At 37.3% G+C, this 11767-nt stretch overlaps 1 pseudogene across 1 annotated transcript; it reads right to left on the bottom strand.

The window, feature by feature from the left end:
* Window positions 1–115: 115 nt before the first annotated feature.
* Window positions 116–11764, bottom strand: LOC110973820 (galactocerebrosidase-like; annotated as a pseudogene). The gene is made up of 15 exons (XR_015427528.1): window positions 11547–11764; window positions 9619–9687; window positions 8652–8804; window positions 7808–7972; window positions 6132–6299; window positions 5500–5617; window positions 5118–5286; window positions 3689–3822; window positions 3219–3308; window positions 2981–3070; window positions 2651–2792; window positions 2348–2522; window positions 1654–1811; window positions 1434–1510; window positions 116–1125 (listed from the first exon to the last, which is right to left on the bottom strand). The product of XR_015427528.1 is annotated as a galactocerebrosidase-like (transcript).
* Between the last annotated feature and the right edge of the window lie 3 nt (window positions 11765–11767).

Genomic DNA, 11767 nt, shown 5'->3' with positions numbered 1-11767 from the left:
CCAATTTCATATGGTTATTACAGCACACATGCCACATAGGGCTTACACGACCAACACATGGAAAAATAGTGTTTTGTTTTAGCATATACCTTTATGAAAATGTACTGCATAAAAGTTGTGATACATGTTGAAAGCACGTTCATTTTATTCCATTTGGGAGAAATGCAAACAAGTTTCAGATTATGTACATGTACTTGAATTTTTATCACAAAAATTAAATCATGTTCTCCGGTTACATCAACAGATTTAATTAGAATCAGTTGATTAGGTCAATGATTTGCCAGTCTACACTGCCTTGGTTTACTTTAGAATTCTCTAGAAACATTTCGGCCAAATATTATTTTTTTACTTCCATCCAAGAAACATAATGATTGTTGACATTCTCTTCTCAAATCTCATTCTCTTCTCGGTAATAAAAAATAACAAAACTTTACAAAAAAGCAAATAATCTTTCTGTCATTTGGTCAAGGTTCAAGCAATACCATGATGTAATGCCATGGTAAAATTGACCAAAAAAAATTAAAATTACACTTGATTTTGAAATCTGCAGATGAATCTTTTAAAGTTTTATAACACTGATGAATGTACTGGCGTACAGTCCATCTCCAAGGCCAACCAGTACACTGTAAGTCATCACATTTCAAGTTACGAGCAACTGGACTAACAGAATATACAAATGTTTAAATAGGAGAGAATGTTATTTTGAGTGTGAAACAAACACTTGCAAGTAACAAATCCTACTTGTCACTGAGAAGTAATCATTTCATTTAATGAAAGAATGAACATACAGTTACAAATAAACAAGAACATCGGTCAAACAGATTACTGTAGGAGATTCCAGCTGACCTTTACTAGGAACATTGACATAATTTAGTTTAGCACTCAAGGAGGTGAATCAGAATCCAAAGCAATGAAAAACTGTGAAAAAAAAGGCCTTTAGAAATTTAATTTGTTTTACACTGATACAACAATCTATGAGGCTGAAGTGATGCTGAAGTTATCAAACTGTGCTGATGCATAGTTTGGCATTCCAATGGCCACAAATCCATGACTGGGTACTTTCTGAGGGTCTAATGGTGTACTGAACACCATCTTGCCTTCCACAAATCCAGCAGCTTTGTTGTTCTAGAAACAACAGGGGGAAGATTTAACAAATGATAAGGTTGATTATTGAGTTTAAGTTCAGCTTGTCACCTCATCTTTCTTACTCCATTCTTGTATTAATCTTTTACAACTGTAAACATAAATGATCCAAGCAAAATAGCAAAAGAAAAGAAAGTGATGTGAGAATACCATCTATCACTTGACACCTGGACAATAAAATCACCTCTTTGAAATAACAAGCCTAACTTGAAACACCAATCTTCAAACCATTCAAGCAACAAACAGAAAGGAAACCAAACGACCAGATTTTGTATCTATTTCTTCCTTACCTGTGTTAGTAACTGCATGTTGAACCACATTCCACTCTTCACACTGACTTCGCCAGAACTAAGGAGAGAACGGCGATCTAAAGTGCAAGGCAAAAACATTTGATAATATTTTTGGAGGATTTAAACCGTTCAAAGTGACAAACCTTAAACCTAATTTATAAATGCATCAACTCCAAGCAACTGCAAAAAGTTAGTGTGATAGGAATAATAATTGACTTACTAATGTCTGTGTAGACAGAAAACGTTCCATTGAAGTAAACAATGAAAAACAGTCCTGTTGCTGAGATAACCTGACAACCGCCTTTATCAACACGTTGTGCCAGAAAAGCACCCGTCTTGTCTCCAAGCTTAACATCAATTGAAACATTTGCATTTATCCTGCAAAGGAAATGAATAACTAGTTATTTCTCAAAACTGCACATGAACAGGTTGTACAGAAAGGGACAATGGTCCACCATAACAGCCGAGCAACTTGCCAACTAAATCTCATACTGGACTTGGGATGCCCCTTTGTTATTTGCGTTCAGACTCAGAATTCTCATACCTATGAAACCAACATTCTTTAGACCCCTTCTCCTCCACTGATTAAAAAAAAAATTCCATGTCTTACAAATAAATACTTGTCACTAAGCACAACCACGGAATACAGACTGGCTAAATAATAAAATACAAGTTAATGACTTTGAAGAAGTTTCTTCAAAGAACCACGGAATACAGACTGGCTAAATAATAAAATACAAGTTAATGACTTTGAAGAGGTTTCTATAATTTAGTATTAGTATGTCGCTTCCTCTATCTTGTATACAGTGCACACCTTTTGGTTTTCAAAATCATAACCTGGGTTATGAGTACATTTTTTTATTTTTAATGAAAAATGAATTTTAATACATCTTCAGACTTCCCAAACATGTTACCATGAGTAGTTGCCAACAACAGAGATAGGAGTGTCAGCTGCTTGACACCAGTGGACTGGTGACTGAAGGACAACCTGCTCCATCACCATATGATGAGTCGGGTCACCAGTCTCTCGTATCTCCCATACACCAGCCTGATCAGCAAAGTTATTAGCCTCAGTGAATTGTGGATATTCTGGATTGATGGAATGAGAGGAAAGATCGGAGGCAGCTGGAACTGAAACAAAATTCAAACTTTCATCCATCAAGCAAAATAAGTTGGATTTAAGGTAAACAGATCCCATGACTTGATCATGAACTTACTGTCAAAATTATCAGAGTAAGGTACAGGGAAGGGGGCAGATGGAGGGGGTGCAGGATAGGTCCCCTTGATACCCCCTTCAGTGGTTGTTAAAGTATAAACTTCATCAGGAGCTAGATTCATGCTGAAATGTCCATTCATAATCTGAAATCAACAACAAAACGTTCAACAGTCAAGACCCAATAAATTCATCAAAGTAACAAGTCATTCCCCGCCAAACTGTCTTTAAAAATAAAAGCCCAAAATCTGCAGGTAGGAACAGTTACGTATCCACAGCTTTCTTTCAACATATTTCAAACATGAAATACGTTCTCAGCACACCTTTTGCTTACCTTTATTGGATTCTTCTTAACAAACATAGTTGATGTTTCTCCACTGAATCCCAGCTTAGAATACCACACATTAAGACTGCTTATATTGGCCTGGTGAAGTAAAAGAAAAAGTCAAACAACTTTAAGAACGAGTTTATTTTGTCCAGCTTTTAATATGTATCCCATGCATTACAAGATATGACAACCAACCACCAAACTTTAAATTTGCATATCTGAAAGGATACAATGCTTTACTTACAAAGTTGCCTTGCAAGGCAAATGTAGCAGTCTGAGCTACTACTGAATAAGGTGGTAGGTATGGTCGGATGCAGATAGAATCATTGTGACTCTGTAACAAGAAAAGATTTCAAAAGACTGTTTAATCCATATAGATATATTGTTTGTGTTGCTATGAAGTTTTGAATGGACCTTTTGGTTTCACCTTTAAAACTGGAATATTTATTAGTATCTTTTAAAGCTGAAACTTAACGACAAAGAGGGAATAGTGAAACAATATGATCAGCCTCTCTAGCATTCAAAAGACCAAATAGCTTCCAAGTCTTCAATACCACTTATTACTGCAAAATGCAAAAGTGGTCTCGAGTAAACAATATTGGTTGATGTAATGGACACTTCATGCAGACAGGTAATAAGGAACACCACAGGCAAAATGAACCCTAATTTTAAGACAGCGACATTTTACTAAATGGGGTTGCAGTTTGTACGCACCATGGTTTCAATGATTATAGTCAGGTCTGTTCCATTTGTCATTGACACAAAACTTCCTCCTTTCTCCAGATGTTGCACTCCTGTGTTGTGCTTTAAATATATCCATCCAGGCCCAGTAAACTGAGTGGTATGAGCTGAAATATTCCAATCACAAATTACCTTAATAATGATGACAATGATAACATATGACTGACTGGCTGTTGTTCTCAGCTATCAAGGTCGTACAATGTACAGTCGACTCTCGTTATTACAAAATCTGCGGGACCAAATAGAAATGTTTGTTGTATCTGAAACTGGTCGTAGGTGGAACACAATGCAATGGCTTCTGTGAAGTACATGAATACGATCAATTTTGTAAAATGTACTGTACATGTATGTACACATGAACGTGGTTGATGTTAATGATATTAAAAAGATTTCTCGGTTGTAATTAATTAAATATATTGTAATGTGTTTAGAATAATAAACTTGACTGTCACATGACAACATGTTTGATGAGCATGTGAGATAAAAAGCAAACATATGTGAAAGCATCGATCCAAGGATTTTTGAACGAAGCTAACATTCACAGTAACTAGACCAAGGCATGCACATGTAGGCCTGTGTGTACCTGCAAGAATGTCTAGACTCAACTGGAACCGAGCCCCCATCCATGTCAGTAGTCTTCCCAACACATTTTTGTGTCATAGAGAGACATTTTTAATTAATTTTCCATCTGTCTTGATTTTCATCACTAGTGGCATGACTACGATTGATAGTATGAGTTCACTCGCCCACTGCGGCGCAGCCACCTGCACGTGAGATGATCACTGAAGAAGCATGACGTCAGGAAGGAATATTGCAATTGGACAGCTATGCTTGCAAAATGTACGTCATGTAAACGCAGGATCTCATTGGCGCCAGGCGGGCGTGCTAGTTTTCATACCAGCAATATGAATAATTCAGTTCTCTGAAATATGTAATTGCCGAGCTTTCGGTAACTGAGTACCTTCTTCAGGGCAAGCAGATTTAGTTCATATTTCTATGAATAATTCAGTGTTGGGCCATTAGTTGGCTCTTGAGAAGTGAGAATAGTCGAGCGGACTTATTTGGGTTGTATTTTCACTGGAATTGGGAAGGGAGTTTTTATTTTTGTGTTTATGTAATCAGTGTAAAATAAATCATTGATTTTTGAATTGTGCGCTAGCTTGTCATGAAGACAGGAAAACGGCGAAAGATGTCTGTATATCTGGTTACTGTGCGTGACGCATTTGGAGGGGCAGGCAATAAGCCTCGTGCTGCAGCTGACATTGTGTGGAATTTCATTGTAGCCAATTCTGTAATAACGAAAGTCAACTGTATACCTTTAACCTTATGATCCCAGCTCCACATTTTAGTAACTGTCATAGCAACCTCAATATACATGTTCAAGAGCGCCCTCTATATATACCTGTTATCCAGATAGTATCAGGGACCTCATAATGCCCACTCCAAGGCTCATTAGCTGTCATGAGTCCATCGCGTTTGTATGGCAATGCATCATAGTATGATGCTAAAAGGTTCCAAGAGATTGTACAAGTCATCATTCCATTTACATAGTTCTGGTTCAAGATATAGTTCTGGTTCAAGATCTGATGATTAAAAAATAAAGACTTTCAATTAAGAGGAAAGAATTGAATAAGCTAAAAAAACACACACAGATGGAACGAAAACAAAAAATAACTTTGTTTAAATCAATAAAAATCAACAAAAATGGATATGTATTCAATGCAACCACCATGACAAAACAGCAAATGGAATTTTTTTATGCAAATTGAAAAAATGTCACCAACCCTTGCCCAGCATCTGCACCAACTTCATTATTAAAAAGTACTATAATCTTCTGATGCCCAGATTGTCTTGCCAGTTTCTAAGGTGTAATTGGTGACATAAGTCCCAGGATAGTGCACCCTGAGGAAATAAACAATACAAAACTTTGTTAAAGTGTTACATTTAATTACGGATTTGCAATGCATTAAAGCACACAACAGAATACAACTTCTGTCGGTAAATGCTCAAGGTCTAAACATAAACAGCATTTATAAATCCATCTCATTTCACAAGAATACAGTGGTAACTTTTTGACAAGTAACTGGTCAACCAACAATTGTACAATTTCTGATAACTTTGTTAATAAGTCATTTGAAAGCATTTATTCTCATATTAGGAAAGATGACCGAAATGATTTGCTAATTAATTGGTCAATATTAGAATAGAATATCGGAAAAAGGATAGCAGTGAGAGGTTTGCAATGATTTTAATGATATTGGAAAGGTTACAATACCATACCCAAAAAGCAAAGGAGGTAAAAAGATGGAGGAATATGAACGTCTATGGTACCAACAGAAATGTTGCTACGTATTAGCAATGTATTGCCAATGGTGTTTTTCTTTGCATGATAAGGAAAAGGTGATTCAAATCATACCCAATGACAGCTACATCTTTGGCAATTTCTGGGTCATTGTGTATGGCAATACTGATGAATTCAAGATTATCAGCGGCTACTATTTGCATTCCTGTCAGCCCTTTCTTATCCAGAGTTTTTTCGGAGGACTTTGATATAGCCAACATCAAAGGGTCGTTCATTCCATATCTGATAATAAAAGAAGTCACTGAAGAACTATAAAAACACTGAAAATTAGCTAATCAAGTTTCTAACTAACATTACAACTTTGTGGAAGTCTTACCACAGTGCATAGGCTGACAGTTCAAGTTGAGAAAAACCATTCTGCAGTCACCAAAGGGTATTATAACTTGAGCTTAGAAACTGTTTATTTATTTGAAGTACAGTACCATTCAAAAGACTTGAAGAGAAACAATCAAACAAGAAAATAAAGTTTTGACCTCTGCTTTCAATAAGGGGGCTTTTAAAGGGACTACATACTTTATCACTTCCTGTGCAAACCTACAGTAGAACATTCATTTGTGTGAAAAGCCAGCAAATGACGTTCAGCACAGCAGCCATCTTGGTGATTAATTCTAACATATGTATTGAAAATACTGCACACTCTAGGCACCAGATCACTTGAAGAAAACCCAAGTTGGCTACTGACTATGGTAGTCATGTTAGTAACAGGTAGGATACATCTCAATCCATTCAGAACACACATTCAATCTATAATATACACTGACTGTGTGTTCTTCAAAGTGAAATGCCTCCTGTGCTTTGTGCTGAAAGAGGAAATAGTCATCACATTTATCAAGCAAGCAAAGTGTGGAAGGCTTTAGGATGTAAGCCACTAAACTATCCTACCCAATAATCTGAACAGCTTCAGCCAATGCTTTGTCCTTCAAGATATCTTGACTTATAGTCAACTTTCCATCAGCAGCGACCACGGAAATGTGGCCAAATCCAGCTTTATTTAGAGTGGCTCTTAAAGCCTTGATGTAGGAGATGTCATACGGCCTTTCATTCCAAATCTGTAGTTAAGAATGTTAAAATTGGCCAAACACTGTATGCAAATTATTAAATTATGTTACCAAAATAAAGTCTTTTCAAAATCAATTGCAACTGTAATTTCTTTCTCGTGTTAGTAATTGAATAAAAGACTTACACCATGCACGTGCATGTACATGTAAGTAAAAGGGGCAGCATGCAAATACAGTAGTTAACACTTTTAAAAATTGCTTTTGGCAAAAAAGGCAGCTGTGGCATAAATGATCCTCTTAGTAAGCAGTTTCTTAGCAAGCAAGCTTCACATGTAACATGCTCATGGATACAAAGATTTCATCCATGCAAGAAAGAGGTAACTGCAAAATGGCATACCCAATGATTTGAACTGCCTTAGCCAATGCTGGACTATTCAAGATATCATAACTGATACGAAATTTGCCATCTGCTGCAACAATCTGAACATTCTGGAGGCCATTCTGATTCAAAGTAGCCCTAAGTTCTTCAATATATGAAGCACTGTACTTCATTTCATTCCAGATCTAAAATTGAAAGAAAGCAAACCTTCAGAATTTCAGCATGTATATATTTGACCAAAAAATGAAAAATAAATAAATGCCTTCAACTCAATGCTCTGATGACTATCTCTACAAAATTTTAACACAATAGTTTTCTGATTAATTCCAATCAAAAGATTGATTTCAACTTACCCCAATATAATCAATCGTTAGATTATGATAGGTCTTAGCCCCCTGTATCCACTTGATGATATAGTCAGCAGTGACGTCAACATTGACGTAAGGACTTTGTGTGCCATTCCCAATCCAGCCAGGAAATGCCCATGGGAGGCCGTACAACTTGATTTTTGGATTACGCTGTACAAAAATGACAGGCAAGTGAATCAATAGAATAATGAATCTACACAGGGAAAAAAATTCAAGGGAAGCTGAACACTACCTCTTAAAGATGGACATTGTGCATCTGTATTTACAAACCATTCCAGAAAACATGAAACAGAAGTAGGTGCTATTAAAAATTGTTTAATTATCCTAGAAGGTTCATGACAAAATTTGTCACATAAGAGTCATTAATGCATGATTCATCATTCTGACAAGATCAACCTGATTGAATCTGACTGGATGAAAAAGAGAGTAAGTCAGATTTTTAATTTCCTGGGCAATGAAAATAGTCTCAATCAATAAGGTCATTGAGTCACAGGTGGTTTTAATGATGCTGCATGTATGGTAAGAAAGCAAAGGGTAAAAGATATGTTCCCTTCATCAGAAGTCAAAAATCATATAAAATATAAGCAAAACTGGTGTGCCTTTGAGCAGAGTCAAAATGGTTGAAAATTGGACCGTCTCATGCTTTCCTAGCCTCCTTTACTAGTTGCCATTTACCAGTACTTCAAACGTAGGATGACACAAACCAGACTAAATTTCTCATCTTCTAATAGCCTCCTTCACCAGCCCACATTTACATGTATCTGTAAACTAACTACCACAATCAGTATGCATGACAATACGATGACACTAACCAGGATAGTACTCCTACCTTCTTAGCCTCCTTCATCAGCCACCATTCATATCCTCTCTGATAGTTCTCATCATTAGGTGAGTGCATGTGAGACGATTCGGTTCCATCAGTACTTTGAGAGTCTCCACCAATCTCAACCTTCAAAATAGGCAGCGATGCTCCAAAGTTAGGCTATCAAGAGGAAGAAATGAAATTATAATTAGTTTATTCCTGTTGCGCGTCTTAACACTAACTTTTTCAGCAGAAACTTGGTTTGTCACATCTAATGAGCACAACTTTTCTCTTCTGTTGTGTTATTAAATAGAAGTGTATTAGGCTGCATAAACAAGAGAAGTTGATTATTGTCCCTACCAATAGGCAACAAACTAAAAAACCCACACCTCTTTTTTTAAACAGCATAAAAGTGATGATTCAACAATGTACAATATCACCTCCCATGTATAAACAGACAGTAAATTCCAAACCTAAACCTACATGTTTCTCCCTATCTCCATCTTTGGAAATCTTCATTTATTCATGTTAACATTGTGATGATGCTACACACCTTAATATGCTCCAAAAAAAAGAACAGCACAAATGTCTGGTGTCACATTAAAATTCTATTCTTGTGATGATTACCCTGCTTATCTATGGATTCAAAATTCGTTTCATTGGATATACCTCCAGCATTCACATAGCGCAACACGTACAATACTAACAGTGAGTTCATAATTACATGGACACCCAGTCCATGACAAAGGCTTTGCATCTAGCCTTGTGGTTGATTGACCAGAGAAGGCGCACCCCTGTGGTCAGGCATATGCCCACCATCTACAGCTACGCTATTTAAATTTCACTCAAATGATAACAGACTATAAATGTAGAAATGATTTTCTCAATGGCTAAAAAGATTTGAATTTTAATGTAGCCTTCCAAGCAATCTTTATTCCTTTAAGATGTAACCTTTCTTCTCAAGAATACGAAAAAGGCATTTCAAAGGTGTTACCTTGAAGAGATAATCCAGAATCTGTGACTGATAAAGCTCAGGATAATTCACCAATAATCTGGAGGTAGCCTAGAAAGAAATTAAAAACTAAGAGGTTACCTCTAATCCTGTTTGTAATCAGATCAGGTATTTCTGTCCTTATGCAAGATGTTAGATACAGCAAAATGTTTAACTGCACTTTTCCTGATCTCTCAGTCTAAGCATAGCACCCACACTCAAATAACAAGTTTCATAATGACAGGAACAAAGAATTTTGGCTGCCGATGCACAGAGTATCAATTAAAACCCTTGTTTAAAAATGTAAGCAGCGCTTTTCACTTGATGATGGTCAATGGTTTCAAACAACCCCAACCTCACCAGAAGTCTGATAAGAAAATCAACTCTAGAAAACATGGGCAGCAAAAGTATCATCAGCCCAGTCCCAAGCAAACCTTGACTACCAAGCTTCACAAACCCATGACATAATGCCTGCAGACTCAACGGGAACTGGCCAGAATAGTGTGTAATTTCAAGCCATAGCCAAGTACTTCGGATGTGGCAAATTATTTCGGAGTAATTCGGATGTCTGGTTTCACTGCCAGCAAGGGCACACGCACGTACATGTACTTTGCTAAATGACATTTCGAAAATAGCAAGCAATGGAAGTGAATCAACACACATTGTCTATGGCAGCAAAATTTCAAATCTTGCTGTGTCATGAACAGTCAAGGTAAGGTGTTGCATAGAATTGTGTGCCTACTTTTGCCATGTTTGCACAGACATTTCATATAGAGGAAAGTGTGGCCAAGGATACAGCAAGGAGAGTCCAGGCCACATTCATGGGGCTATCTTGGTTCCTGTTCTACAAAAGTAAGGAAAGAGTTCCATACATATGGACAACACTTCTTGCCTCTGTATACAAACCTACGAGACTTTTCTGAAAAAACCTAAGTGTTTTCTAAGTAAATGCTTCGAAATTTTCTCAGCTAATTTTAACTTTTAGGACATGTTCTCACTTTCTGATGACTGCTGTAATATGTTAAGGGAAAATACTGTTGTCCATGCACTGAACTCTTTCCCAAGGTAATCTGGTCAGGTCTCCAAAGTCCGAATGACCCAAGACTAAGTCTTATGTAAAATAAATTTACGAGCTTTGACTAGGGAAGACTTCCATATACAGACGCCAGTAATTATTTACTACAGTGCATAAGCTGTAAGAAAGCAAAAATAGCCTATGTCCAGAAAAAATTAATTTAGGATGAAAAAAACCGAGTCATTTACTTAGAAAACACTTAGACATGTCAGAATTGAGCACTTAGATGCTACATCCTGAGACTCAATGAAAAGCCCTGGATACGGAGGTCGTGGATGATGTAGTTCAGTAACGATGCTCATGTACTAGACTGGCCCTCATGACCAATTGTGCATTTGTGTGGACCTTGGCATGCTTGGCCCAGCGCATGCAGCATCAGGCATGTCAGGGTGCAGACTACTAATTCAAGTGAGAATTTCTGACCAGCTCATTAGCATTAAAAGTGCCCCCTTCCACAGTATCTTTTGAAAAAGGAGATTGTTTGGCCCCCAAAATGGTGAGATTGTGTAAATCGTTGCCACAATCAACTCCCTGGGTCATATTTCGTATGAGAGCAGAAGGGCTAAAAACTACGGTTGAAAAATGGTCCTAAGTGCCCGAGAAAGTTGAGGGTTGCCACTTGAAAAAGGGTTGCAATCAGACTTTGGAAAAATCACTTTTTGGGCGGTGAAAAGAAATTGAAAGATCAGTGACCAGACAAGAATTTCATTTGTGTTTCAGAAATCTCAGGGATGTTGGCGTGCATGCTATTGGGCCCTGAACGGTACTGATTTTACACTGTTTCAATGGGGCTTGAAATGATGGACTGTACCCGTCAAGGCCACGACGACGGTCTGAGCAAATTTTAAGTACTTACTCCTCCTCCACTAAGTCCACCAATACCATCAAACCGCCTGCCCAGCCCTGATGCATCACTTATTGTGTACTGTGAGGCCTCGGAATATCTACCGGTATAAAGCAACTGGAATGCTAGTAAAAAGTGACAAAACGTTGCACTTAACGGCGACATTGTTGACTTCGTCGTGCATGCATACCCTTGCGCTTATTATTATATATCATGTATCCGTCCGTTCGTAA

Source organism: Acanthaster planci, linkage group LG13, assembly GCF_054643075.1.
Source record: "Acanthaster planci isolate LZ-2023a linkage group LG13, COTS_SCS, whole genome shotgun sequence".
NCBI lineage: Eukaryota > Metazoa > Echinodermata > Asteroidea > Valvatida > Acanthasteridae > Acanthaster > Acanthaster planci.
Note: the sequence above shows the minus strand (reverse complement) of the source record. Positions and strands in the feature narration are given on the sequence as shown.